The sequence below is a fragment of the Schistocerca americana genome, chromosome 6 (genome assembly GCF_021461395.2).
Source record: "Schistocerca americana isolate TAMUIC-IGC-003095 chromosome 6, iqSchAmer2.1, whole genome shotgun sequence".
Lineage (NCBI taxonomy): Eukaryota > Metazoa > Arthropoda > Insecta > Orthoptera > Acrididae > Schistocerca > Schistocerca americana.
Window position 1 is genome coordinate 613948794 of NC_060124.1, and position 27738 is coordinate 613976531.

The following is a 27738-nucleotide window of genomic DNA, read 5'->3' on the forward strand; positions in this document are numbered from 1 at the left end:
ATGCTTCACTTCAGGTTTACTGTATCCCTTGGCCTTCTTATTGACGATGAAACACAGAAATTGCATCCGAATTTAATACAAAATACACAATGCCGACTTGAGTATAAGAGGTCTGACACTCTCACTTTCTATGATTTGAACCTCTCCTGTGAGTCCAGTTTTTGATTCCGTTGCTTCACTTCAGGTTTACTGTATCCCTTGGACCTTCTTATTGACGATGAAACACAGATATTGCATCTGAATATAATATAAAGGGCACAATGCCGACTTAAGTAAAAGAGGACTGACACTCTCACTTTGTATGATTTGAACCTCTCCAGTGAGTCCAGTTTTAGATTCCGATGCTTCACTTCAGGTTTACTGTATACCTTGCACCTTCTTATTGACGATGAAACACAGAAATTGCATCCAAATTTAATACAAAAAGTATAATGCCGACTTAAGTACTTTATAACAGACACTCTAACTTTCTATGATTTGAACCTCTCCTGTGAGTCCAGTTTTAGATTCCGATGCTTCACCTCAGGTTTACTGTATACCTTGCACCTTCTTATTGACGACGAAACACAGAAATTGCATCCGAATTTTATACAAAAGGCACAATGCCGACTTAAGTACAAGAGGACTGACACTCTAAATTTCTATGATTTGAACCTCTCCTGTGAGTCAAGTTTTAGATTCCGATGCTTCACTTCAGGTTTACTGTATACCTTGAACCTTCTTATTGACGATGAAACACAGAAATTGCATCGGAATTAAATTCAAAAGGCACAATGCCGACTTAAGTACAAGAGGACTGACACTCTAACTCTCCATGATTTTAACCTCTCCTGTGAGTCCAGTTTTAGATTCCGATGCTTCACCTCAGGATTACTGTATACCTTGCACCTTCTTATTGACGACGAAACACAGAAATTGCATCCGAATTTTATACAAAAGGCACATTGCCCACTTAAGTACAAGAGGACTGACACTCGCCATTTCTATGATTTGAACCTCTCCTGTGAGGCCAGTTTTAGATTCCGATGCTTCGCTTCAGGTTTATTGTATCCCTTGGACCTTCTTATTGACGATGAAACACAGAAATTGCATCCAAATTTAGTAGAAAAGGCACATTGCCGACTTAAGTAAAAGAGGACTGACACTCTGGGTTTCTATGATATAAACCTCTCCTGTGAGTCCAATTATAGATTCCGATGCTTCACTTCAGGTTTATTGTATCCCTTGGACCTTCTTATTGACGATGAAACACAGAAATTGCATCCGAATTTAATACAAATGGGAATGCCGACTTAAGTAAAAGAGGTCTGACACTCTCACTTTCTATGATTTGATCGTCTCCTGTGAGTGCAGTTTTTGATTCCGTTGCTTCACTTCAGATTTACTGTATCCCTTGGACCTTCTTAACGACAATGTAACACAGAAATTGAATCCGAATTTAATACAAAAGGCACAATGTAAGGTTAAGTAAAAGAGGCCTGACACTCTCACTTTCTATGATTTGAAGCTCTCCTGTGAGTCCAGTTTTAGATTCCAATGCTTCACTTCAGGTTTACCGTATACCTTGCACCTTCTTATTGACGATGAATCACAGAAATTGCATCTGAATATAATACAAAAGGCACAATACCGACTTAAGTACAAGAGGACTGACACTCTCTCTCTCTATGATTTGAACCTCTCCTGTGAGTCTAGTTTTAGATTCCGATGCTTCACTTCAGGTTTACTGTTTACCTTGCACCTTCTTATTGACGATGAAACACAGAAATTGCATCAGAATTTAATACAAAAGGCACAATGCCGACTTAAGTAAAAGAGGACTGACACTCTCACTTTCTATGATTTGAAGCTCTCCTGTGAGTCCAGTTTTTAATTCCGATGCTTCACTTCAGGTTTACTGTATACCTTGCACCATCTTATTGTCGATGAAACACAGAAATTGCATCGGAATTAAAATTCAAAAGGCACAATGCCGACTTAAGTACAAGGGGACTGACACTCTCACTCTCTATGATTTGAACCTCTCCTGTGAGTCCAGTTTTAGATTCCGATCCTTCACTTCAGGTTTACTGTATCCCTAGGACCTTCTAATTGACGATGAAACACAGAATTTGCATCCGAATTTTATACAAAAGGCACAATGCCGACTTAAGTACAAGATAACTGAGACTCTGACTTTCTATGACTTCAACCGCTCCTGTGAGTCCTGTTTTAGATGCAAATGCTTCACTTCAGGTTCACTGTATACCTCGCACCTTCTTATTGACGATGAACTACAGAAATTGCAACGGAATTAAATTCAAAAGGCAAAATGCCGACTTAAGTACTAGAGGACTGACACTCTAACTTTCTATGATTTGAACCTCTCCTGTAAGACCAGTTTTAGATTCCGATGCTTCACTTGAGGTTTACTGTATCACTTGAACCATCTTATTGACGATGAAACATTGAAATTGCATCCGAATTTAATACAAAAGGCACAATGCCGACTTAAGGTCAAGAGGACTGACACTCTCACTTTCTATGATTTAAACCTCTCGTGTGAGTTCAGGTTTAGATTTCGATGCTTCACCTCAGGTTTACTTTATCCCTTGGACCTTCTTATTGACGATGAAACACAGAAATTGCATCCGAATTTAATACAAAAGGCACAATGCCGACTTAAGTACAAGAGGACTGACACTCTCACTTTCTATGATTTGAACCTCTCCTGTGAGTTAAGTTTTAGATTCCAATGCTTCACTTCAGGTTTACTGTATCCCTTGCGCCTTCTTATTGACGATGAAACTCAGAAATTGCATCAGAATTACATTCAAAAGGCACAATGCCGACTTAAGTACAATAGGACTGACACTCTCACTTTCTATGATTTGGACCTCTCCTGTGAGTCCAGTTTTTGATTCCGATGATTCACTTCAGGTTTACTGTATCCCTTGGACCTTGTTATTGACGATAAAACACAGAAATTGCATCGGAATTAAATTCAAAAGGCACAATGCCGACTTAAGTACTAGAGGACTGACACTCTCACTTTCTATGATTCGAACCGCTCCTGTGAGTCCAGTTTTAGATTCCGATGCATCACTTCAGGTGTACTGTATACCTTGCACCTTCGTATTGACGAGGAAACACAGAAACTGCATCAGAATTAAATTCAAATGGCACAATGGCGACTTAAGTACAAGAGGACTGCCACTCTCACTTGCTATGATTTGGACCTCTCCTGTGAGTCCAGTTTTTGATTCCGATGATTCACTTCAGGTTTACTGTATCCCTTGGACCTTCTTATTGACGATGAAACACAGAAATTGCATCCAAATGTAATACAAAAGGCACAATGCCGACTTAAGTAAAAGAGGACTGACACTCACACTTTCTATGATTTAAAGCTCTCCTGTGAGTCCAGTTTTAGATTCTGATGCTTCACTTCAGGTTTACTGTACACCTTGCACCATCTTATTGTCAATGAAACACAGAAATTGCATCGGAATTAAATTCAAAAGGCACAATGCCGACTTAAGTACTAGAGGACTGAAACTCTCACTTTCTATGATTTGAACCGCTCCTGTGAGTCCAGTTTTAGATTCCGATGCATCACTTCAGGCTTACTCTATCCCTTGGACCTTCATACTGACGATGAAACACAGAAATTGCATCCGAATTTAATACAAAAGGCATAATGCCGACATAAGTATAAGAGGACTGACACTCTAACATTCTATGATTTGAATCTCTCCTGTGAGTCCAGTTTTAGATTCCGATGCTTCACTTCGGGTTTACTGTATCCCTTGGACCTTCTTATTGACGATGAAACAAAGAAATTGCATCCGAATTTAATACAAAAGAGACAATGCGGACTTAAGTACAAGAGGACTGACACTCTAACTTTCTTTGATTTGAACCTCTCCTGTGAGTCGAGTTTTAGATTCCAATGCTTGACTTCAGGTTTACTGTATACCTTGGACCTTCTTATTGACGATGAAACACAGAAATTGCATCGGAATTAAATTCAAGAGCCACAATGCCGACTTATGTACAATAGGACTGACACTCTCACTTTCTACGATTTGAACCTCTTCTATGAGTCCAGTTTTAGATTCGGATGCTTCACTTCAGGTTTACTGTATACCTAGGACCTTCATATTGACGATGAAACACAGAAATTGAATCCGAATTCAATACAAAAGGCACAATGCCGAATTAAGTAAAAGAGGATTCGCACTGTAACTTTCTATGATTTGAACCTCTCCTGTGAATCCAGTTTTAGATTCCGATGCTTCACTTCAGGTTTACTGTATACTTTGGACCTTCTTATTGACGATGAAATAGAGAAATTGCATCGGAATTAAATTCAAAAGGCACAATGCCGACTTAAGTACAAGAGGACTGACACTCTAAATTTCTATGATTTGAACCACTCCTGTGAGTCCTGTTTTATATTCCGATGCTTCACTTCAGGATTACTGTAACACTTGGACGTTCCTATTGACGATGGAACACAGAAATTGAATCCGAATTTAATACTAAAGGCATAATGCCGACTTAAGTAAAATAGGACTGACACTCTCATTTTCAATGATTTGAAGCTCTCCTGTGAGTCCAGTTTTAGATTCAGATGCTTCACTTCAGGTTTACTGTATACCTTGCACCTTCTTATTGACGATGAAACACGGAAATTACATCCGAATGTAATACAAAAAAAATGACGACTTAAGTACAAGAGGACTGACCCTTTCACTTTCTATAATTTGAACCTCTCCTGTGAGTCCTGTTTTAGATTCCGATGCTTCACTTCAGGTTTACTGTATCCCTTGGACCTTCTTATTGACAATGAACCACAGAAATTGCATCTGAATTTTAATACAAAATGCACAATGCCGACTTAAGTACAAGAGAACTGACACTCTAACTTTCTTTGATTTGAACCTCTCCTGTGAGTCCAGTTTTAGATTCCAATGCTTCACTTCAGGTTTACTGTATACCTTGCACCTTCTTATTGGCGATGAAACATAGAAATTGCAACGGAATTGAATTCAAAAGGCACAATGCCGACTTAAGTACAAGAGGATTGACACTCTCACTTTCAATGATTTGAACCTCTCCTGTGAGTCCAGTTTTAGATTCCGATGCTTCACTTGATGTTTACTGTATCCCTTGGACCTTCTTATTGACGATGAAACACAGTAATTGCATCCGAATGTAATACAAAAGGCACAATGCCTACTTAAGTACAAGAGGACTGACACTCACACTCTCTATGATTTGAACCTCTCCTGTGAGTCCAGTTTTAGATTCCGCTGCTTCACTTCAGGTTTACTGTATCCCTTGGACCATCGTATTGACGATGAAACACAGAAATTGCATCTGAATTTAATACAAAATGCACAATGCCGACTTATGTAAAAGAGGACTGACACTCTCACTTTCTTCGATTTGAACCTCTCCTGTGAGTCCAGTTTTAGATTCCGATGCTTCACTTCAGGTTTACTGTATCCCTTGGACCTTCGTATTGACGATGAAACACAGAAATTGCATCCGAATTTAATACAAAAGGCACAATGCCGACTTAAGTAAAAGAGGACTGACACTCTCACTTTCTACGATTTGAACCTCTCCTGTGAGTCCAGTTTTAGATTCCGATGCTTCACTTCAGGTTTACTGTATACCTTGCACCTTCTTATTGGCGATGAAACATAGAAATTGCATCGAAATTAAATTCAAAAGGCACAATGCTGACTAAATTACAACAGGACTGACACTCTAACTCTCTACGATTCGAACCTCTCCTGTGAGTCCAGTTTTAGATTCCGATGCTTCACTTCAGGTTTACTGTATCCCTTAGACCTTCGTATTGACGATGAAACACAGATATTGCATCGGAATTAATTCAAAAGGCACAATGCCGACTTAAGTACAAGAGGACTGACACTCTAAATTTCTATGATTTGAACCTCTCCTGTGAGTCCAGTTTTAGATTCCGATGCTACACTTCAGGTTTACTGTATCCCTTGGACCTTCGTATTGACGATGAAACACAGAAATTGCATCCGAATTTAATACAAAAGGCACAATGCCGACTTAAGTAAAAGAGGACTGACACTCTCACTTTCTACGATTTGAACCTCTCCTGTGAGTCCAGTTATAGATTCCGATGCTTCACATCAGGTTTACTGTATCCCTTAGACCTTCGTATTGACGATGAAACACAGATATTGCATCGGAATTAATTCAAAAGGCACAATGCCGACTTAAGTACAAGAGGACTGACACTCTAAATTTCTATGATTTGAACCTCTCCTGTGAGTCCAGTTTTAGATTCCGATGCTACACTTCAGGTTTACATTATCCCTTGGACCTTCTTATCGACGATAAATCACAGAAATTGCATCCGAATTTAAAACAAAGGGCACAATGCCGACTTAAGTAAAAGAGGACCGACACTCTCACTTTCAATGTTTTGAACCCCTCCTGTAAGTCCATTTTTAGACTCCGATGCTTCACTTCAGGTTTACTGTATCCCTTGGACCTTCTTATTGACGATGAAACGCAGAAATTGCATCCGATTTTAATACAAAAGGCACAATGCCGACTTAAGTACAAGAGGAATGACACTCTCACATTCTATGATTTGAACCTCTCCTGTGAGTCCAGTTTTAGATTCCGATGATTCACTTCAGGTTTACTGTATACCTTGCACCTTCTTATTGACGACGAATCACAGAAATTGCATCCGAATTTAATACAAAAGGCACAATGCCGACATAAGTAGAAGAGGAATGACACTCTCACATTCTATGATTTGAACCTCTCCTGTGAGTCCAGTTTTAGATTCCGATGCTTCACTTCAGGTTTACTGTATACCTTGGACCTTCTTATTGACGATGAAACACAGAAATAGCATCGGAATTAAATTCAATAGGCACAATGCCGACTTGAGTATCAGAGGACTGACACTCTAACTATCTATGATTTGAACCTCTCCTATGAGTCCAGTTTTAGATTCCGATGCTTCACTTCAGGTTTTCAATATGCCTTCAACCTTCTTATTGACGATGAAACACAGTAATTGCATCCGAATTTAACACAAAAGGCACAATGCCGACTTAAGTACAAGAGGACTGACACTCTCAATTTCTATGATTTGAACCTCTCCTGTGAGTCCAGTTTTAGATTCCGATGTTTCACTTCAGGGTTACTGTATACCTTGCACCTTCTTATTGACAATGAAACACTGAAACGGCATCGGAATAAAATTCAAAAGGCACAATGACGACCTAAGTACAAGAGGACTGACACTCAAACTTCCTATGATTTGAACCTCTCGTGTGAGTCCAGTTTTAGATTCCGATGCTTCACTTCAGGTTTACTGTATCCCTTGGACCTTCTTATTGACGATGAAACACAGAAATTGCATCTGAATTTAATACAAAAGGCACAATGCCGACTTAAGTAAAAGAGGACTGATACTCTCACTTTCTATGATTTGAAGCTCGCCTGCGGGTCCAGTTTTAGATTCCGATGCTTCACTTCCGTTTACTGTATCCCTTGGACATTCTTATTGACGATGAAACACAGAAATTGCATCCGAATTTAATACAAAATGCACAATGCCGACTTAAGTACAAGAAGACTGACACTCTCACTTTCTATGATTTGAAGCTCTCCTGTGGGTCCAGTTTTAGATTCTGATGCTTCACTTCAGGTTTACTGTATCCCTTGGACCTTCTTATTGACGATGAAAAACAGAAATTGCAATCGAATTTAATACAAAAGGCACAATGCCGACGTAAGTAAAAGAGGACTGACACTCTCACTTTCTATGATTTGAACCTCTCCTGTGAGTCCAGTTTTAGATTCCGATGCTTCACTTCAGGTTTACTGTATCCCTTGGACCTTCTTATTGACGATGAAACACAGATATTGCATCCGAATTTAATACAAAAGGCACAATGCCGACTTAAGTACAAGAGGACTGACACTCTCACTTTCTATGATTTGAAACTCTCCTGTGAGTCTAGTTTTAGGTTCCGATGCTTCACTTCAGGTTTACTGTATCCCTTGGACCTTCTTATTGACGATGAAACACAGAGATTGCATCCGAATTTAATACAAAAGGCACAATGCCGACTTAAGTAAAAGAGGACTGATACTCTCACTTTCTATGATTTGAAGCTCGCCTGTGAGTCCAGTTTTAGATTCCGATTTTTCACTTCAGGTTTGCTGTATCCCTTGGACTTTCTTATTGACGATGAAACACAGAAATTGCATCCGAATTTAATACAAAATGCACAATGCCGACTTCAGTAAAAGAGGACTGACACTCTCACTTTCTATGATTTGAAGCTCTCCTGTGAGTCCAGTTTTAGATTCCGATGCGTCACTTCAGTTTACTGTATCCCTTGGACATTCTTATTGACGATGAAACTCAGAAATTGCATCCGAATTTAATACAAAGGGCGCAATTGCGACTTAAGTACAAGAGGACTGACACTCTCACTTTCCATGATTTAAACCTCTGCTGTGAGTCCAGTTTTAGATTCCGATGCTTCACTTCAGGTTTACTGTATCCCTTGGACCTTCTTATTGACGATGAAACACAGAAATTGCATCCGAATTTAATACAAAAGGCACAATGCCGACGTAAGTAAAAGAGGACTGACACTCTCACTTTCTATGATTTGAACCTCTCCTGTGAGTCCAGTTTTAGATTCCCATGCTTCACTTCAGGTTTACTGTATCCCTTGGACCTTCTTATTGACGATGAAACACAGAAATTGCATCCGAATTTAATACAAAAGGCACAGTGCCGCCTTAAGTACAAGAGGACTGACACTCTTACTTTCTATGATTTGAACCTCTCCTCTGCGTCTAGTTTTAGATTCCGATACTTCACTTCAGGTTTACTGTATCCCTTGGACCTTCTTATTGACGATGAAACACAGAAATTGCATCCGAATTTAATACAAAAGTCACAATGCCGACTTAAGTAAAAGAGGACTGATACTCTCACTTTCTATGATTTGAAGCTCGCCTGTGGGTCCAGTTTCAGATTCCGATGATTCACTTCAGTTTACTGTATCCCTTGGACCTTCTTATTGACGATGAGACACAGAAATTGCATTTGAATTTAATACAAATAGCACAATGCCGACTTAAGTACAAGAGGACTGACACACTCACTTTCTATGATTTGAATTTCTCCTGTGGGTCCAGTTTTAGATTCCGATGCTTCACTTCAGGTTTACTGTATACCTTGCACCTACTTATTGACGATGAAACACAGAAATTGCATCCAAATTTAATACAAAAGGCACAATGCTGACTTAAGTACAAGAGGACTGACACTCTCTCTTTCTATGATTTGTACCTCACCTGTGAGTCCAGTTTTAGATTCCGATTCTTCACTTCAGGTTTACAGTATCCCTTGGACCTTTTTATTGACGATGAAAAACAGAAATTGCATCCGAATTTAATACAAAAGGCACAATGCCGACTTAAGTAAAAGAGGACTGACACTCTCACTTTCTGTGACTTGAACCTCTCCTGTGAGTCCAGTTTTAGATTCCGATGCTTCACTTCAGGTTTACTGTATCCCTTGGACCTTCTTATTGACAATGAAACACAGAAATTGCATCCGAATTTAATACAAAAGGCACAATGCCGACTTAAGTACAACAGAACTGACACTCTCACATTCTATGGTTTGAACCTCTCCTGTGAGTCCAGTTTTAGAATCCGATTTTTCAATTCAGGTTTGCTGTATCCCTTGGACCTTCTTATTGACGATGAAACACAGAAATTGCATCCGAATTTAATACAAAATGCACAATGCCGACTTAAGTAAAAGAGGACTGACACTCTCACTTTCTATGATTTGAAGCTCTCCTGTGAGTCCAGTTTTAGATTCCGATGCTTCACTTCAGTTTACTGTATCCCTTGGACATTCTTATTGACGATGAAACACAGAAATTGCATCCGAATTTAATACAAAAGGCACAGTGCCGCCTTAAGTACAAGAGGACTGACACTCTTACTTTCTATGATTTGAACCTCTCCTCTGAGTCTAGTTTTAGATTCCGATACTTCACTTCAGGTTTACTGTATCCCTTGGCCCTTCTTATTGACGATGAAACACAGAAATTGCATCCGAATTTAATACAAAAGTCACAATGCCGACTTAAGTACAAGAAGACTGACGTTCTCACTTTCTATGATTTGAACCTCTCCTGTAAGTCCAGTTTTAGATTCCGATGCTTCACTTCAGATGTACTGTATACCTTGCACCTTCTTATTGACGATGAAACACAGAAATTGCATCGTAATTAAATTCAAAAGGCACAATGCCGACTTAAGTACAAGAGGACTGACTCTCTAACTTTCTATGATTTAAACCTCTCCTGTGAGTCCAGTTTTACATTCCGATGCTTCACTTCAGGTTTACTGTATCCTTTGGACCTTCTTATTGACGATGAAACACAGACATTGCATCCTAATTTAATACAAAAGGCACAATGCCGACTTAAGTACAAAAGGACTGACACTCTCACATTCTATGATTTCAACCTCTCCTGTGAGTCCAGTTTTAGATTCCGATGCTTCACTTCAGGTTTACTGTATACCTTGCTCCTTCTTATTGACGATGAAACACAGAAATTGCATCCGAATTTAATACAAAATGCACAATGCCGACTTAAGTAAAAGAGGACTGACACTCTCACTTTCTATGATTTGAAGCTCGCCTGTGAGTCCAGCTTCAGATTCCGATGCTTCACTTCTGTTTACTGTATCCCTTGGACCTTCTTAATGATGATGAAACACAGAATTTGTATCCGGATTTAATAAAAAATGCGCAATGCCGACTTAAGTACAAGAGGACTGACACACACACTTTCTATGATTTGAACCTCTGCTGTGAGTATAGTTTTGGACTCCGATGCTTCACTTCAGGTTAACTCTATCTCTTGGACCTTCTTATTGACGATGAAGCACAGAAATTGCATCCGAATTTAATACAAAGGCAATGTGCCGACTTAAGTACTAGAGGACTGACACTCTCACTTTCTATGATTTGAACCTCTCCTGTGAGTCTAGTTTTAGATTCCGATACTTCACTTCAGGTTTACTGTATCCCTTGGACCTTCTTATTGACGATGAAACACAGAAATTGCATCCCAATTTAATACAAAATTCACAATGCCGACTGAAGTACAAGAAGACTGACACTCTCACTTTCTATGATTTGAACCTCTCCTGTGAGTCCAGTTTTAGATTCCGATGCTTCACTTCAGGTGTACTGTATACCTCGCACCTTCTTATTGACGATGAAACACAGAAATTGCATCGGAATTAAATTCAAAAGGCACAATGCCGACTGAAGTACAAGAGGACTGACTCTCTAACTTTCTATGATTTGAACCTCTCCTGTGACTCCACTTTTACATTCCGATGCTTAACTTCAGGTTTACTGTATCCTTTGGACCTTCTTATTGACGATGAAACATAGAAATTGCATCCGAATTTAATACAAAGGGCACAATGCCGACTTAAGTACAAAAGGACTGACACTCTCACTTTCTATGATTTGAACCTCTCCTGTGAGTCCAGTTTTAGATTCCGATGCTTCACTTCGGGTATACCGTATACCTTGCACCTTCTTATCGACGATGAAACACAGAAATTACATCCGAATTTAATACAAACGGCACGATGCCGACTTAAGTACAAGAGGACTGACACTCTCACTTTCCATGATTTGAACCTCTCGTGTGAGTCCAGTTTAAGATTCCGATGCTTCACTTCAGGTTTACTGTTTCCCTTGGACCTTCTTATTGACGATGAAACACAGAAATTGCATCCGAATTTAATACAAAAGCACAATGCCGACTTAAGTAAAAGTGGACTGACACTCTCACTTTCTATGATTTGAAGCTCGCCTGTGGGTCCAGTTATAGAATCCGATGCTTCACTTCAGTTTACTGTATCCCTTGGACCTTCTTATTGACGATGAAACACAGAAATTGCGTCCGAATTTAATACAAGAGGCACAATGCCGACTTAAGTACAAGAGGACTGACACTCTCACTTTCTATGATTAGAACCTCTCCTGTGAGTCCAGTTTTAGATTCCGATGCTTCACTTCAGTTTACTGTATCCCTTGGACCTTCTTAGTGACGATGAAACACAGAAATTGCATCCGAATTTAATACAAAAGGCGCAATGCCGACTTAACTACAAGAGGACTGACACTCCCACATTCTATGATTTGAACCTCTGCTGTGAGTCCAGTTTTAGATTCCGATGCTTCACTTCAGATTTACTGTATCCCTTGGACCATCTTATTGACGATGAAACACAGAAATTGCATCCGAAATTAATTCAAAAGGCACAATGCCAACTTAAGTACAAGAGGACTGACACTCTCACTTTCTATGATTTGAACCTCTACTGTGAGCCCTGTTTTAGATTCCGATGCTTCACTTCTGGTGTACTGCATACCTAGCGCCTTCTTATTGACGATGAAACACAGAAATTGCATCGGAAATAAATTCAAATGGCACAATGCCGGCTTAAGTACATGAGGACTGACTCTCTAACTTTCTATGATTTGAACCTCTCCTGTGAGTCCAGTTTTACATTCCGATGCTTGACTTCAGGTTTACTGTACCCATTGAACCTTTTTATTGACGATGAAACACCATAATTGCATCCGAATTTAATACAAAAGGCACAATGCCGATTTAAGTACAAGAGGACTGACACTCTCACTTTCTATGATTTGAACCTCTCCTGTGAGTCCAGTTTTAGATCCTGATGCTTCACTTTAGGTTTACTGTATCCCTTAGACCTTCTTATTGACGATGAAACACAGAAATTGCACTCGAATTTAATACAATAGCACAATGCCGACTCAAGTACAAGAGGACTGACACTCTAACTTTCTATGATTTGAACCTCTCCTGTGAGTCCAGTTTTAGATTCCATAGTTTCACTTCAGGTTTACTGTATACCTTGCACCTTCTTATTGATGATGAAACACAGAAATTGCATCTGAATTTTATATACAAAAGTCACAATGCCGACTTAAGTACAAGAGGACTGACACTCTAACTTACTATGATATGAACCTGTCCTGTAAGTCCAGTTTTAGATTCCGATGTTTAACTTCAGGTTTACTGTATACCTTGGACCTTCGCATTGACGATGAAGCACAGAAATTGCATCGAAATTAAATTCAAAAGCACAATGCCGAGTTAAGTACAAGAGGACTGACAATCTAAGTTTCTATGATTTGAACCTCTCCTGTGAGTCCAGTTTTAGATTCCGATGCTTCACTTCAGGTTTACTGTATACCTTGGACGTTCTTATTGACGACGAAATTCAGAAATTGCATCAGAATTAAATTCAAAATAGCACAATGCCGACTTAAGTACAAGAGGACGGACACTCTAACATACCATGATTTAAACCTCTCCGGTGAATTTAGTTTTAGATTCCGATGCTTCACTTCAGGTTTACTGCATCCCTTGGACCTTATTATTGACGATGAAACTCAGAAATTGCATCTGAATTTAATACAAAAGACACAATGCCGACTTAAGTACAAGAGGACTGACACTCTCACTTTCAATGATTTGAACCACTCCTGTGAGTCCAGTTTTTGATTCCGATGGTTCACTCCAGGTTTGCTGTATCCCTTGGACCATCTTATTGACGATGAAACACAGAAATTGCATCCGAATTTAATACAAAATGCACAATGCCGACTTAAGTAAAAGAGGACTGACACTCTCACTTTCTATGATTTGAAGCTCTCCTGTGAGTCCAGATTTTGATTCCGTTGCTTCACTTCAGTTTACTGTATCCCTTGGACCTTCTTATTGACGGTGAAACACAGAAACTGCATCCGAATTTAATACAAAAGGCGCAATGCCGAATTAACTACAAGAGGACTGACACTCCCACATTCTATGATTTGAACCTCTGCTGTGAGTCCAGTTTTAGATTCCGATGCTTCACTTCAGATTTACTGTATCCCTTGGACCATCTTATTGACGATGAAAAACAGAAATTGCATCCGAAATTAATACAAAAGGCACAATGCCAACATAAGTACAAGAGGACTGACACTCTCACTTTCTATGATTTGAACCTCTACTGTGAGTCCTGTTTTAGATTCCGATGCTTCACTTCTGGTGTACTGTATACCTTGCACCTTCTTATTGACGATGAAACACAGAAATTGCATCGGAATTAAATTCAAAAGGCACAATGCCGACTTAAGCACAAGAGGACTGGCACTCTCACTTTCTATGATTTGAACCTCTCATGTGAGTCCAGTTTTAGGTTCCGATGCTTCACTTCAGGCTTACTGTAAACCTTGCACCTTCTTATTGACGATGAAACAAAGAAATTGCATCCGAATTTAATACAAATGGCACAATGCCGACTTAAGTACAAGAGGACTGACACTCTCACTTTCTATGATTTGAACCTCTCCTGTGAGTCCAGTTTTAGATTCCGATGCTTCACTTTAGGTTTACTGTATCCCTTAGACCTTCTTATTGACGATGAAACACAGAAATTGCATCCGAATTTAATACAATAGTACAATGCCGACTTAAGTGCAAGAAGACTGACACTCACACTTTCTATGATTTGAAGCTCTCCTGTGAGTCCAGTTTTAGATTCCGATGCTTCACTTCAGGTATACTGTATCCCGTGGACTATCTAATTGACGATGAAACACAGAAATTGCATCCGAATTTAATACAATAGCACAATGCCAACTTAACTACAAGAGAACCGACACTCCCACCTTCTATGATTTGAACCTCTCCTGTGAGTCCAGTTTTAGATTCCGATGCTTCATTTCAGGTTTACTGTATACCTTGCACCTTCTTATTGACGACGAAACACAGAAATTGCATCCGAATTTTATACAAAATGCACAATGCCGACTTAAGTACAAGAGGACTGACACTCTAACTTTCTATGATTTGAACCTCTCCAGTTAGTCCAGTTTTAGATTTCGATGTTTAACTTCAGGTTTACTGTATACCTTGGACCTTCGCATTGACGATGCAGCACAGAAATTGCATGGGAATTAAATTCAAAAGCACAATGCCGAGTTAAGTACAAGAGGACTGACAATCTAAGTTTCTATGATTTGAAGCTCTCCTGTGAGTCCAGTTTTAGATTCCGATGCTCCACTTCAGGTATACTGTATCCCTTGGACCTTCTAATTGACGATGAAACACAGAAATTGCATCCGAATGTAATACACAAGGCACAATGCCGACTTAAGTACAAGAGGACTGACACTCTCACTTTCTATGATTTGAACCTCTCCTGTGAGTCCAGTTTTGATTTTGATGCTTCACGTCAGGTTTTTCTGTATCCCTTGGACCTTCTCATTGACGATGAAACACAGAAATTGCATCGGAATTAAATTCAAAAGGCACAATGCCGACTTAAGTACAAGAGGACTGACTCTCTAATTTTCTATTATTTGAACCGCTCCTGTGAGTTTAGTTCTAGATTCCGATGCTTCACTTCAGGTTTACTGTATCCCTTGGACCTTCGTATTGACGATGAAACACAGAAATTGCATCGGAATTAAATTCAAAAGGCACAATGCCGTCTTAGGTACAAGAGGACTGAGACTCTAACTTTCTATGATTTGAACCTCTCCTGTGAGTCCAGTTTTAGATTCCGATGCTTCACTTCAGGTTTACTGTATACCTTGGACGTTCTTATTGACGATGAAATTCAGAAATTGCATCGGAATTAAATTCAAAATAGCGCAATTCCGACTTAAGTACAAGAGGACGGACACTCTAACATTCTATGATTTAAACCTCTCCGGTGAATTTAGTTTTAGATTCCGATGCTTCACTTCAGGTTTACTGTATCCCTTGGACCTTCTTATTGACGATGAAATTCAGAAATTGCATCTGAATTTAATACAAAAGTCACAATGCTGACTTAAGTACAAGAGGACTGACGCTCTCCCTTTCAATGATTTGAACCACTCCTGTGAGTCCAGTTTTAGATTCCGATGGTTCACTCCAGGTTTAGCGTATACCTTGCACCATCTAATTGACGATGAAACACAGAAATTGCATCGGAATTAAATTCAAAAGGCACAATGTCGACTTAAGTAAAAGAGGACGGACACTATAACTTTCTATGATTAGAAGCTCTCCTGTGAGTCCAGTTTTTGATTCCGATGCTTCACTTCAATTTACTGTATCCCTTGGACCTTCTTATTGACGGTGAAACACAGAAATTGCATCCGAATTTAATACAAAGGGCGCAATGCCGACTTAACTACAAGAGGACTGACACTCCCACATTATATGACTTGAACCTCTGCTGTGAGTCCAGTTTTAGATTCCGATGCTTCACTTCAGATTTACTGTATCCCTTGGACCTTCTTATCGACGATGAAACACAGAAATTGCATCCGAATTTAATACAAAAGGCACAGTGATGACTTAAGTACAAGAAGACTGACACTCTCACTTTCTATGATTTGAACCTCTCCTGTGAGTCTAGTTGTTGATTACATTACTTCACTTCAGGTTTACTGTATCACTTGGACATTCTTATTGACGATTTAACACATAAATTGCATCCAAATTTAATACAAAAGTCACAATGCCGACTTAAGTACAAGAAGACTGACACTCTCACTTTCTTTGATTTGAACCTCTCCTGTGAGTCTAGTTTTAGATTGCGATGCTTCACTTCTGGTGTACTGTATACCTTGCACCTTCTTATTGACGATGAAACACAGAAATTGCATCCGAATTTAATACAAAAGGCACAATGCCGACTTAAGTACAAGAGGACTGACACTCTCACTTTCTATGATTTAAACCTCTCCTGTGAGTCCAGTTTTAGATTCCGATGCTACACTTTACGTTTACTGTATCCCTTAGACCTTCTTATTGACGATGAAACACTGAAATTGCATCCGAATTTAATACAATAGCACAATGCCGACTTAAGTACAAGAGGACTGACACTCTCACTTTCTATGATTTGAAGCTCTCCTGTGAGTCCAGTTTTAGATTCCGATGCTCCACTTCAGGTATACTGTATCCCTTGGACCTTCTAATTGACGATGAAACACAGAAATTGCATCCGAATGTAATACAATAGCACAATGCCAACTTAACTACAAGAGGACTGACACTCTCACTTTCTATGATTTGAACCTCTCCTGTGAGTCCAATTTATAGATTCCGATGCTTCATTTCAGGTTTACTGTATACCTTGCACCTTCTTATTGACGACGAAACACAGAAATTGCATCCGAATTTTATACAAAATGCACAATGCCGACTCAAGTACAGGAGGACTGACACACTAACTTTCTATGATTTGAACCTCTCCTGTGAGTCCAGTTTTAGATTCCATAGTTTCACATCAGATTTACTGTATACCTTGCACCTTCTTATTGATGATGAAACACAAAAATTGCATCTGAATTTTATATACAAAAGTCACAATGCAGACTTATGTACAAGAAGACTGACACTCTAACTTTCTATGATATGAACCTGTCCTGTAAGTCCAGTTTTAGATTCCGATGATTAACTTCAGGTTTACTGTATACCTTGGACCTTCGCATTGACGATGAAGCACAGAAATTGCATCGGAATTAAATTCAAAAGCACAATGCCGAGTTAAGTACAAGAGGACTGACAATCTAAGTTTCTATGATTTAAACCTCTAAAGTGAGACCAGTTTTAGATTCCGATGCATCACCTCAGGTTTACTGAATCCCTTGATCCTTCTTTTTGACGATGAAGCACAGAATTTGCATCCGAATTTAATACACAAGGCACAATGCCGACTTAAGTACAAGAGGACTGACACTCTCACTTTCTATGATTTGAACCTCTCCTGTGAGTCCAGTTTTGAATTTGATGCTTCACGTCAGGTTTTTCTGTACCCCTTGGACCTTCTTATTCACGATGAAACACAGAAATTGCATCGGAATTAAATTCAAAAGGCACAATGCCGACTTAAGTACAAGAGGACTGACACTCTAACTTTCTATTATTAGAACCGCTCCTGTGAGTCCAGTTCTAGATTACGATGCTTCACTTCAGGTTTACTGTATCCCTCGGACCTTCGTATTGACAATGAAACACAGAAATTGCATCGGAATTAAATTCAAAAGGCACAATGCTGTCTTAGGTACAAGAGGACTGAGACTCTAACTTTCTATGATTTGAACCTCTCCTGTGAGTCCAGTTTTAGATTCCGATGCTTCACTTCAGGTTTACTGTATACCTTGGACGTTCGTATTGACGATGAAATTCAGAAATTGCATCGGAATTAAATTCAAAATAGCACAATGCCGACTTAAGTACAAGAGGAAGGACACTTTAACATTCTATGATTTAAACCTCTCCGGTGAATTTAGTTTTAGATTCCGATGCTTCACTTCAGGTTTACTGTATCCCTTGGACCTTCTTATTGACGATGAAACTCAGAAATTGCATCTGAATTTATTACAAAAGGCACAATGCCGACTTAAGTACAAGAGGACTGACACTCTCACTTTCAATGATTTGAACCACTCCTGTGAGTCCAGTTTTAGATTCCGATGGTTCACTTCAGGTTTAGCGTATACCTTGCACCATCTTCTTGACGATGAAACACAGAAATTGCATCGGAATTAAATTCAAAATGCACAATGTCGACTTAAGTAAAAGAGGACGGACACTATAACTTTCTATGATTTGAACCTCTCCTGTGAGTCCAGTTTTTGATTCCGATGCTTCACATCAGGTTTACTGTATACCTTGGACCGTCTTATTGACGATGAAACTTAGGAGTGGCATCGGAATTAAATTCAAAAGCCACAATGCCGACTTAAGTACAAGAGAGTGACACTCTAACATTCTGTGATTTGAACCTATCCTGTGTGTCCAGTTTTAGATGCCAATGTTACACTTTGTGTAACTGCATACCATGGACATTCTTATTGACGATGGAGCACAGAAATTGCATCGGAATTAAATTCAAAAGGCACAATGCCTACTTAAGTACAAGAGGACTGAGACTCTAACTTTCTATAATTTGAACCACTCCTGTGAGTCCAGTTTTAGATTCGGATCTTCACTTCAGGTTTACTGTATAGCTTGGACCTTCTTTTTGACGATGAAGCACAGAAATTGCATCGGAACTAAATTCAAAAGGCACAATGCCGAGTTAAGTACAAGATGACTGACACTCTAACTTTCTATGATTTGAACTACTCCTGTGAGTCGAGTTTTAGATTCCAATGCTTCACTTCAGGCTTACTGTATACCTTGGACCTTCTCATTGACGATGAAACTTAGGATTTGCATCGGAATTAAATTCAAAAGCCACAATGCTGTTTCAAGTACAAGAGGAGTGACACTCTAACTTTCTATGATTTGAGCCACTCCTGTGAGTCCAGTTTTAGATGCCGATTTTACATTTCAGGTTCACTGTATACCATGGACCTTCTTATTGACGATGGAGCACAGAAATTGCATCGGAATTAAATTCAAAAGGCACAATGCCGACTTAAGGACAAGAGGACTGAGACTCTAACTTTCTATGATTTGAACCTCTCCTGTGAGTTTAGTTTTAGATTCCAATGCTTCACTACACGTTTGCTGTATCCCTTGGACCTTCTTATTGACGATGTAACACAGAAATTGCATTCGAATTTAATACAAAAGGCACAATGCCGACTTAAGTACAAGAGGACTGACACTCTCACTTTCTGGGATTTGAACCTCTCCTGTGAGTCCAGTTTTAGATTCCGATGCATCACTTCAGGTTCACTGTATACCTTGCACCTTCTTATTGACAATCAAACACTGCAACTGCATCGGAATTAAATTCAAAAGGCACAATGCCGACTTAAGTTCAAGAGGACAGACACTGTAACTTCCTATGATTCGAACCTCTCCTGTGAGTCCAGTTTTACATTTCGATGCTTCACTTCAGGTTTACTGTTTCCTTTAAACCTTCTCATTGACGATGAAACACAGAAATTGCATCCAAATTTCATACAAAAGGCACAATGCCGACTTAAGTACAAAAGGACTGACACTCTCACTTTCTATGATTTGAACCTCTCCTGTGAGTCCAGTTTTAGATTCCGATGCTTCACTTCAGGTTTACTGTATACCTTGCACCTTCTTATTGACGATGAAACACAGAAATTACATCCGAATTTAATACAAACGGCACAATACCGACTTAAGCACCAGAGGACTGACACTCTCACTTTCTATGATTTGAACCTCTCGTGTGAGTCCAGTTTAAGATTCCGATGCTTCAGTTCAGGTTTACTGTATCCCATGGACCATCTTATTGACGATGACACACAGAAATTGCATCCGAACTTAATACAAAAGGCACAATGCCGATTTATGTAAAAGAGGACTGACACTCTCACTTTCTATGATTTGAAGCTCGCCTGCGTGTCCAGTTATAGATTCCGATGCTTCACTTGAGTTTAATGTATCCCTTGGACCCTCTTATTGACGATGAAACACAGAAATTGCATCCGAATTTAATACAAGAGGCACAATGCCGACTTAAATACAAGAGGACTGACACTCTCACTATCTATGATTAGAACCTCTCCTGTGAGTCCAGTTTAAGATTCCGATGCTTCACTTCAGTTTACTGTATCCCTTGGACCTTCTTATTGACGATTAAACACAGAAATTGCGTCCGAATTTAATAGAAAACGCACAATGCCGACTTAAGTACAAGAGGACTGACACTCTCACTTTCTATAATTTGAACCTCTCCTGTGGGTCCAGTTTTAGATTCCGATGCTTCACTTCAGGTTTACTGTATCCCTTGGACCTTCTTATCGACGATGAAAAACAGAAATTGCATCTGAATTTAATACAAAAGGCACAATGCCGACTTAAGTAAAAGAGGACTGACACTCTCACTTTCTACGATTTGAACCTCTCCTGTGAGTCCAGTTTTAGATTCCATAGTTTCACTTCAGGTTTACTGTATACCTTGCACCTTCTTGTTGATGATGAAACACTGAAATTGCATCTGAATTTAATACAAAAGTCACAATGCCGACTTAAGTACAAGAGGACTGACACTCTAACTTTCTATGATTTAAACCTGTAAAGTGAGTCCAGTTTTAGATTTCGATGCTTCACCTCAGGTTTACTGTATCCCTTGGACCTTCTTTTTGACGATGAATCACAGAAATTGCATCGGAATTAAATTCAAAAGGCACAATGCCGACTTAAGTACAAGAGGACTGAGACTCTAACTTTCTATGATTTGAACCTCTCCTGTGAGTCCAGCTTTAGATTCCGATGCTTCACTTCAGGTTTACTGTATACCTTGGACCTTCTCATTGACGATGAAACTTACTAATTCCATCGGAATTAAATTCAAAAGCCACAATGCCGTTTTAAGTACAAGAGGAGTGACACTCTAACTTTCTATGATTTGAGCCACTCCTGTGAGTCCAGTTTTAGATGCCGATTTTACATTTCAGGTTTACTGTATACCATGGACCTTCTTATTGACGATGGAGCACAGAAATTTCATCGGAATTAAATTCAAAAGGCACAATGCCGACTTAAGGACAAGAGGACTGAGACTCTAACTTTCTATGATTTGAACCTCTCCTGTGAGTTTAGTTTTAGATTCCAATGCTTCACTTCACGTTTACTGTATCCCTTGGACTTCTTATTGACGATGTAACACAGAAATTGCATCCGAATTTAAAACAAAAGGCACAATGCCGACTTAAGTACAAGAGGACTGACACTCTCACTTTCTGGGATTTGAACCTCTCCTGTGAGTCCAGTTTTAGATTCCGATGCTTCACTTCAGGTTCACTGTATACCTTGCACCTTCTTATTGACAATGAAACACAGAAATTACATCCGAATTTAATACAAACGGCACAATGCCGACTTAAGCACAAGAGGACTGACACTCTCACTTTCTATGATTTGAACCTCTCCTGTGAGTCCAGTTTAAGATTCCGATGCTTCACTTCAGTTTACTGTATCCCTTGGACCTTCTTATTGACTATGAAACACAGAAATTGCATCCGAATTTAATACAAAACGCACAATGCCGACTTAAGTACAAGAGGACTGACACTCTCACTTTCTATGATTTGAACCTCTCCTGTGGGTCCAGTTTTAGATTCCGATGCTGCACTTCAGGTTTACTGTATCCCTTGGACCTTCTTATCGACGATGAAAAACAGAAATTGCATCCGAATTTAATACAAAAGGCACAATGCCGACTTAAGTAAAAGAGGACTGACACTCTCACTTTCTGTGATTTGAACCTCCCCTGTGAGTCCAGTTTTGGATTCCGATGCTTCACTTCAGGTTTACTGTATACCTTGCTCCTTCTTATTGACGATGAAACACAGAAATTGCGTCCGAATATAATACAAAAGGCACAATGCCGACGAAAGTATAGGAGGACTAGCACTCTCACTTTCTATGATTTGAACCTCTCCTGTGAGTCCAGTTTTAGATTCCGATGCTTCACTTCAGGTTTGCTGTATCCCTCTGACCTTCTTATTGACGATGAAACACAGAAATTGCATCCGAATTTAATACAAAATGCACAATGCCGACTTAAGTAAAAGAGGACTGACACTCTCACTTTCTATGATTTGAATCTCTCCTGCGAGCCCAATTTTTGATTCCGGTGCTTCACTTCAGTTTACTGTATCCCTTGGACCTTCTTATTGACGGTGAAACACAGAAATTGCATCCGAATTTAATACAAAAGGCGCAATGCCGACTTAACTACAAGAGGACTGACACTCCGACATTCTATGATTTGAACCTCTGCTGTGAGTCCAGTTTTAGATTCCGATGCTTCACTTCAGATTTACTGTATCACTTGGACCATCTTATTGACGATGAAACACAGAAATTGCATCAGAAATTAATACAAAAGGCACAATGCCAACTTAAGTACAAGAGGAATGACACTCTCACTTTCTATGATTTGAACCTCTACTGTGAGTCCTGTTTTAAATTCCGATGCTTCACTTCAGGATTACTGTATCAGTTGGACCTTCTTATTGACGATGAAACACAGAAATTGCATCCGAATTTAATACAAAAGGCACAGTGATGACTTAAGTACAAGAAGACTGACACTCTCACTATCTATGATTTGAACCTCTCCTGTGAGTCTAGTTGTTGATTCCGATACTTCACTTCACGTTTACTGTATCCCTTGGACCTTCTTATTGACGATGGAACACAGAAATTGCATCCGAATTTAATACAATAGCACAATGCCGACTTAAGTACAAGAAGACTGACACTCTCACTTTCTATGATTTGAAGCACTCCTGTGAGTCCAGTTTTAGATTCCGATGCTTCATTTCAGGTTTACTGTATACCTTGCACCTTCTTATTGACGACGAAACACAGAAATTGCATCGGAATTTTATACAAAATGCACAATGCCGACTCAAGTACAAGAGGACTGACATTCTAACTTTCTATGATTTGAACCTCTCCTGTGAGTCCAGTTTTATTTTCCATAGTTTCACTTCAGGTTTACTGTATACCTTGCACCTTCTTATTGATGATGAAACACAGAAATTGCATCTTAATTTAATACAAAAGTCACAATGCCGAGTTAACTACAAGAGGACTGACACTCTAACTTTCTATGATTTGAACCTCTCCTGTGAGTCCAGTTTTAGATCCCGATGCTTCACTTCAGGTTTACTGTATCCCTTGGACCTTCTTACTGACGATGAAACCCAGAAATTGCATCCGAATTTAATTCAACAGCACTATGCCGACTTAAGTACAAGAAGACTGACACTCTCACTGTCTATGATTAGAACCTCTCCTGTGAGTCCAGTTTTAGATTCCGATCCTTCACTTCAGTTTACTGTATCCCTTGGACCTTCTCATTGACGATGAAACACAGAAATTGCATCCGAATTTAATACAAAACGCACAGTGCCGACTTAAGTACAAGAGGACTGACACTCTCACTTTCTGTGATTTGAACCTCTCCTGTGGGTCCAGTTTTAGATTCCGATGCTTCACCTCAGGTTTACTGTATCCCTTGGACCCTCTTATCGACGATGAAAAACAGAAATTGCATCCGAATTTAATACAAAAGGCACAATGCCGACTTAAGTAAAAGAGGACTGACACTCTCACTTTCTATGATTTGAACCTCTCCTGTGAGTCCAGTTTTAGATTCCGATGCTTCACTTCAGGTTTACTGTATACCTTGCTCCTTCTTATTGATGATGAAACAAAGAAATTGCGTCCGAATTTAATTCAAAAGGCACAATGCCGACGAAAGTATAGGGGGACTGGCACTCTCACTTTCTATGATCTGAACCTCTCCTGTGAGTCCAGTTTTAGATTCCGATGCTTCACTTCAGGTTTGCTGTATCCCTTGGACCATCTTATTGACGATGAAACACAGAAATTGCATCAGAAGTTAATACAAAAGGCACAATGCCAACATAAGTACAAGAGGACTGACACTCTCACTTTCTATGATTTGAACCTCTACTGTGAGTCCTGTTTTAGATTCCGATGCTTCACTTCAGGATTACTGTATCTCTTGGACCTTCGTATTGACGATGTAACACAGAAATTGCATCCGAATTTAATACAAAAGGCACAGTGATGACTTAAGTACAAGAAGACTGACACTCTCACTTTCTATGATTTGCACCTCTCCTGTGAGTCTAGTTGTTGATTCCAATACTTCACTTCAGGTTTACTGTATCCCTTGGACCTTCTTATTGGCGATGGAGCACAGAAATTGCATCCGAATTTGATACAATAGCACAATGCCGACTTAAGTACAAGAAGACTGACACTCTCACTTTCTATGGTTTGAAGCTCTCCTGTGAGTCCAGTTTTAGATTCCGATTCTTCACTTCTGGTTTACTGTATCCCTTGGACCTTCTAATTGACGATGAAAGAGAGAAATTGCATCCGAATTTAATACAATAGCACAATGCCAACTTAATTACAAGAGGACTGACACTCTCACTTTCTATGATTTGAACCTGTCCTGTGAGTCCAGTTTTAGATTCCATAGTTTCACTTCAGGTTTACTGTATTCCTTGCACCTTCTTATTGATGATGAAACACAGAAATTGCATCTGAATTTAATACAAAAGTCACAATGCCGACTTAAGTACAAGAGGACTGACACTCTAACTTTCTATGATATGAACCTGTCCTGTAAGTCCAATTTTAGATTCCGATGTTTAACTTCAGGTTTACTGTATACCTTGGACCTTCGCATTGACGATGAAACACAGAAATTGCATCGGAATTAAATTCAAAAGGCACAATGTCGACTTAAGTACAAGAGGACTGACACTCTAACATTCTATGATTTGAACCTCTAATGTGAGTCCAGTTTTAGATTCCGATGCTTCACTTCAGGTTTACTGTATCCCTTGGACCTTCTTACTGACGATGAAACACAGTAATTGCATCCGAATTTAATTCAACAGCACTATGGCGACTTAAGTACAAGAAGACTGACACTCTCACTGTCTATGATTTGAAGCTCTCCTGTGAGTCCAGTTTTAGATTCCGATGCTTTACTTCAGGTTAACTGTATCCCTTGGACCCTCTTATTGTCGATGAAACACAGAAATTGCATTAGAATTTAATACAAAAGGCACAATGCCGACTTAAGTACAAGAGAACTGACACTCTCACTTTCTATGATTTGAACCTCTCCTGTGAGTCCAGTTTTAGATTCCGATGCTTCATTTCAGGTTTACTGTATACCTTGCACCTTCTTATTGACGACGAAACACAGAAATTGCTTCCGAATTTTATACAAAAGGCACAATGCCGACTTAAGTACAAGAGGACTGACACTCTAGCTTTATATGATTTGAACCTCTCCTGTGAGTCCAGTTTTAGATTCCGATGCTTTACTTCAGGTTAACTGTATACCTTGGACCCTCTTATTGTCGATGAAACACAGAAATTGCATTAGAATTTAATACAAAAGGCACAATGCCGACTTAAGTACAAGAGAACTGACACTCTCACTTTCTATGATTTGAACCTCTCCTGTGAGTCCAGTTTTAGATTCCGATGCTTCATTTCAGGTTTACTGTATACCTTGCACCTTCTTATTGACGACGAAACACAGAAATTGCATCCGAATTTAATACAAAAGGCACAGTGATGACTTAAGTACAAGAAGACTGACACTCTCACTTTCTATGATTTGAAGCTCTCCTGTGAGTCCAGTTTTAGATTCCGATGCTTCACTTCAGGTTTACTGTATCCTTTGGACCTTCTAATTGAAGACGAAACACAGAAATTGCATCCGAATTTAATACAATAGCACAATGCCAACTTAACTACAAGAGGACTGACACTCTCACTTTCTATTATTTGAACCTCTCCTGTGAGTCCAGTTTTAGATTCCGATGCTTCATTTCAGGTTTACTGTATACCTTGCACATTCTTATTGACGACGAAACACAGAAATTGCATCGGAATTTTATACAAAATGCACAATGCCGACTCAAGTACAAGAGGACTGACACTCTAACTTTCTATGATTTGAACCTCTCTTGTTAGTCCAGTTTTAGATTCAATAGTTTCACTTCAGGTTTACTGTATACCTTGCACCTTCTTATTGATGATGAAACACAGAAATTGCATCTGAATTTAACACAAAAGTCACAATGCCGACTTAAGTACAAGAGGACTGACACTCTAACTTTCTGTGATATGAACCTGTCCTGTAAGTCCAGTTTTAGATTCCGATGTTTAACTTCAGGTTTACTGTATACCTTGGACCTTCGCATTGACGATGAAACACAGAATTTGCATCGGAATTAAATTCAAAAGTCACAATGTCGACTTAAGTACAAGAGGACTGACACTCTAACATTCTATGATTTGAACCTCTAATGTGAGTCCAGTTTTAGATTCCGATGCTTCACTTCAGGTTTACTGTATCCCTTGGACCTTCTTACTGGCGATGAAACACAGAAATTGCATCCGAATTTAATTCAACAGCACTATGCCGACTTAAGTACAAGAAGACTGACACTCTCACTGTCTATGATTTGAAGCTCTCCTGTGAGTCCAGTTTTAGATTCCGATGCTTTACTTTAGGTTAACTGTATCCCTTGGACCCTCTTATTGTCGATGAAACACAGAAATTGCATTAGAATTTAATACAAAAGGCACAATGCCGACTTAAGTACAAGAGAACTGACACTCTCACTTTCTATGATTTGAACCTCTCCTGTGAGTCCAGTTTTAGATTCCGATGCTTCATTTCAGGAGTACTGTATACCTTGCACCTTCTTCTTGACGACGAAACACAGAAATTGATTCCGAATTTTATACAAAAGGCACAATGCCGACTTAAGTACAAGAGGACTGTCACACTAACTTTCTATGATTTGAACCTCTCCTGTGAGTCCAGTTTTAGATTCCATACCTTCACTTCAGGTTTACTGTATACCTTGCACCTTCTTATTAACGATGAAACACAGAAATTGCATCTGAATTTTATACAAAAGTCACAATGCCGACTTAAGTACAAGAGGACTGACACTCTAACTTTCTATGATTTGAACCTCTCCTGTGAGTCCAGTTTTAGATCCAGATGCTTCACTTCAGGTTTACTGTATACCTTGCACCTTCTTATTGATGATGAAACACAGAAATTGCATCT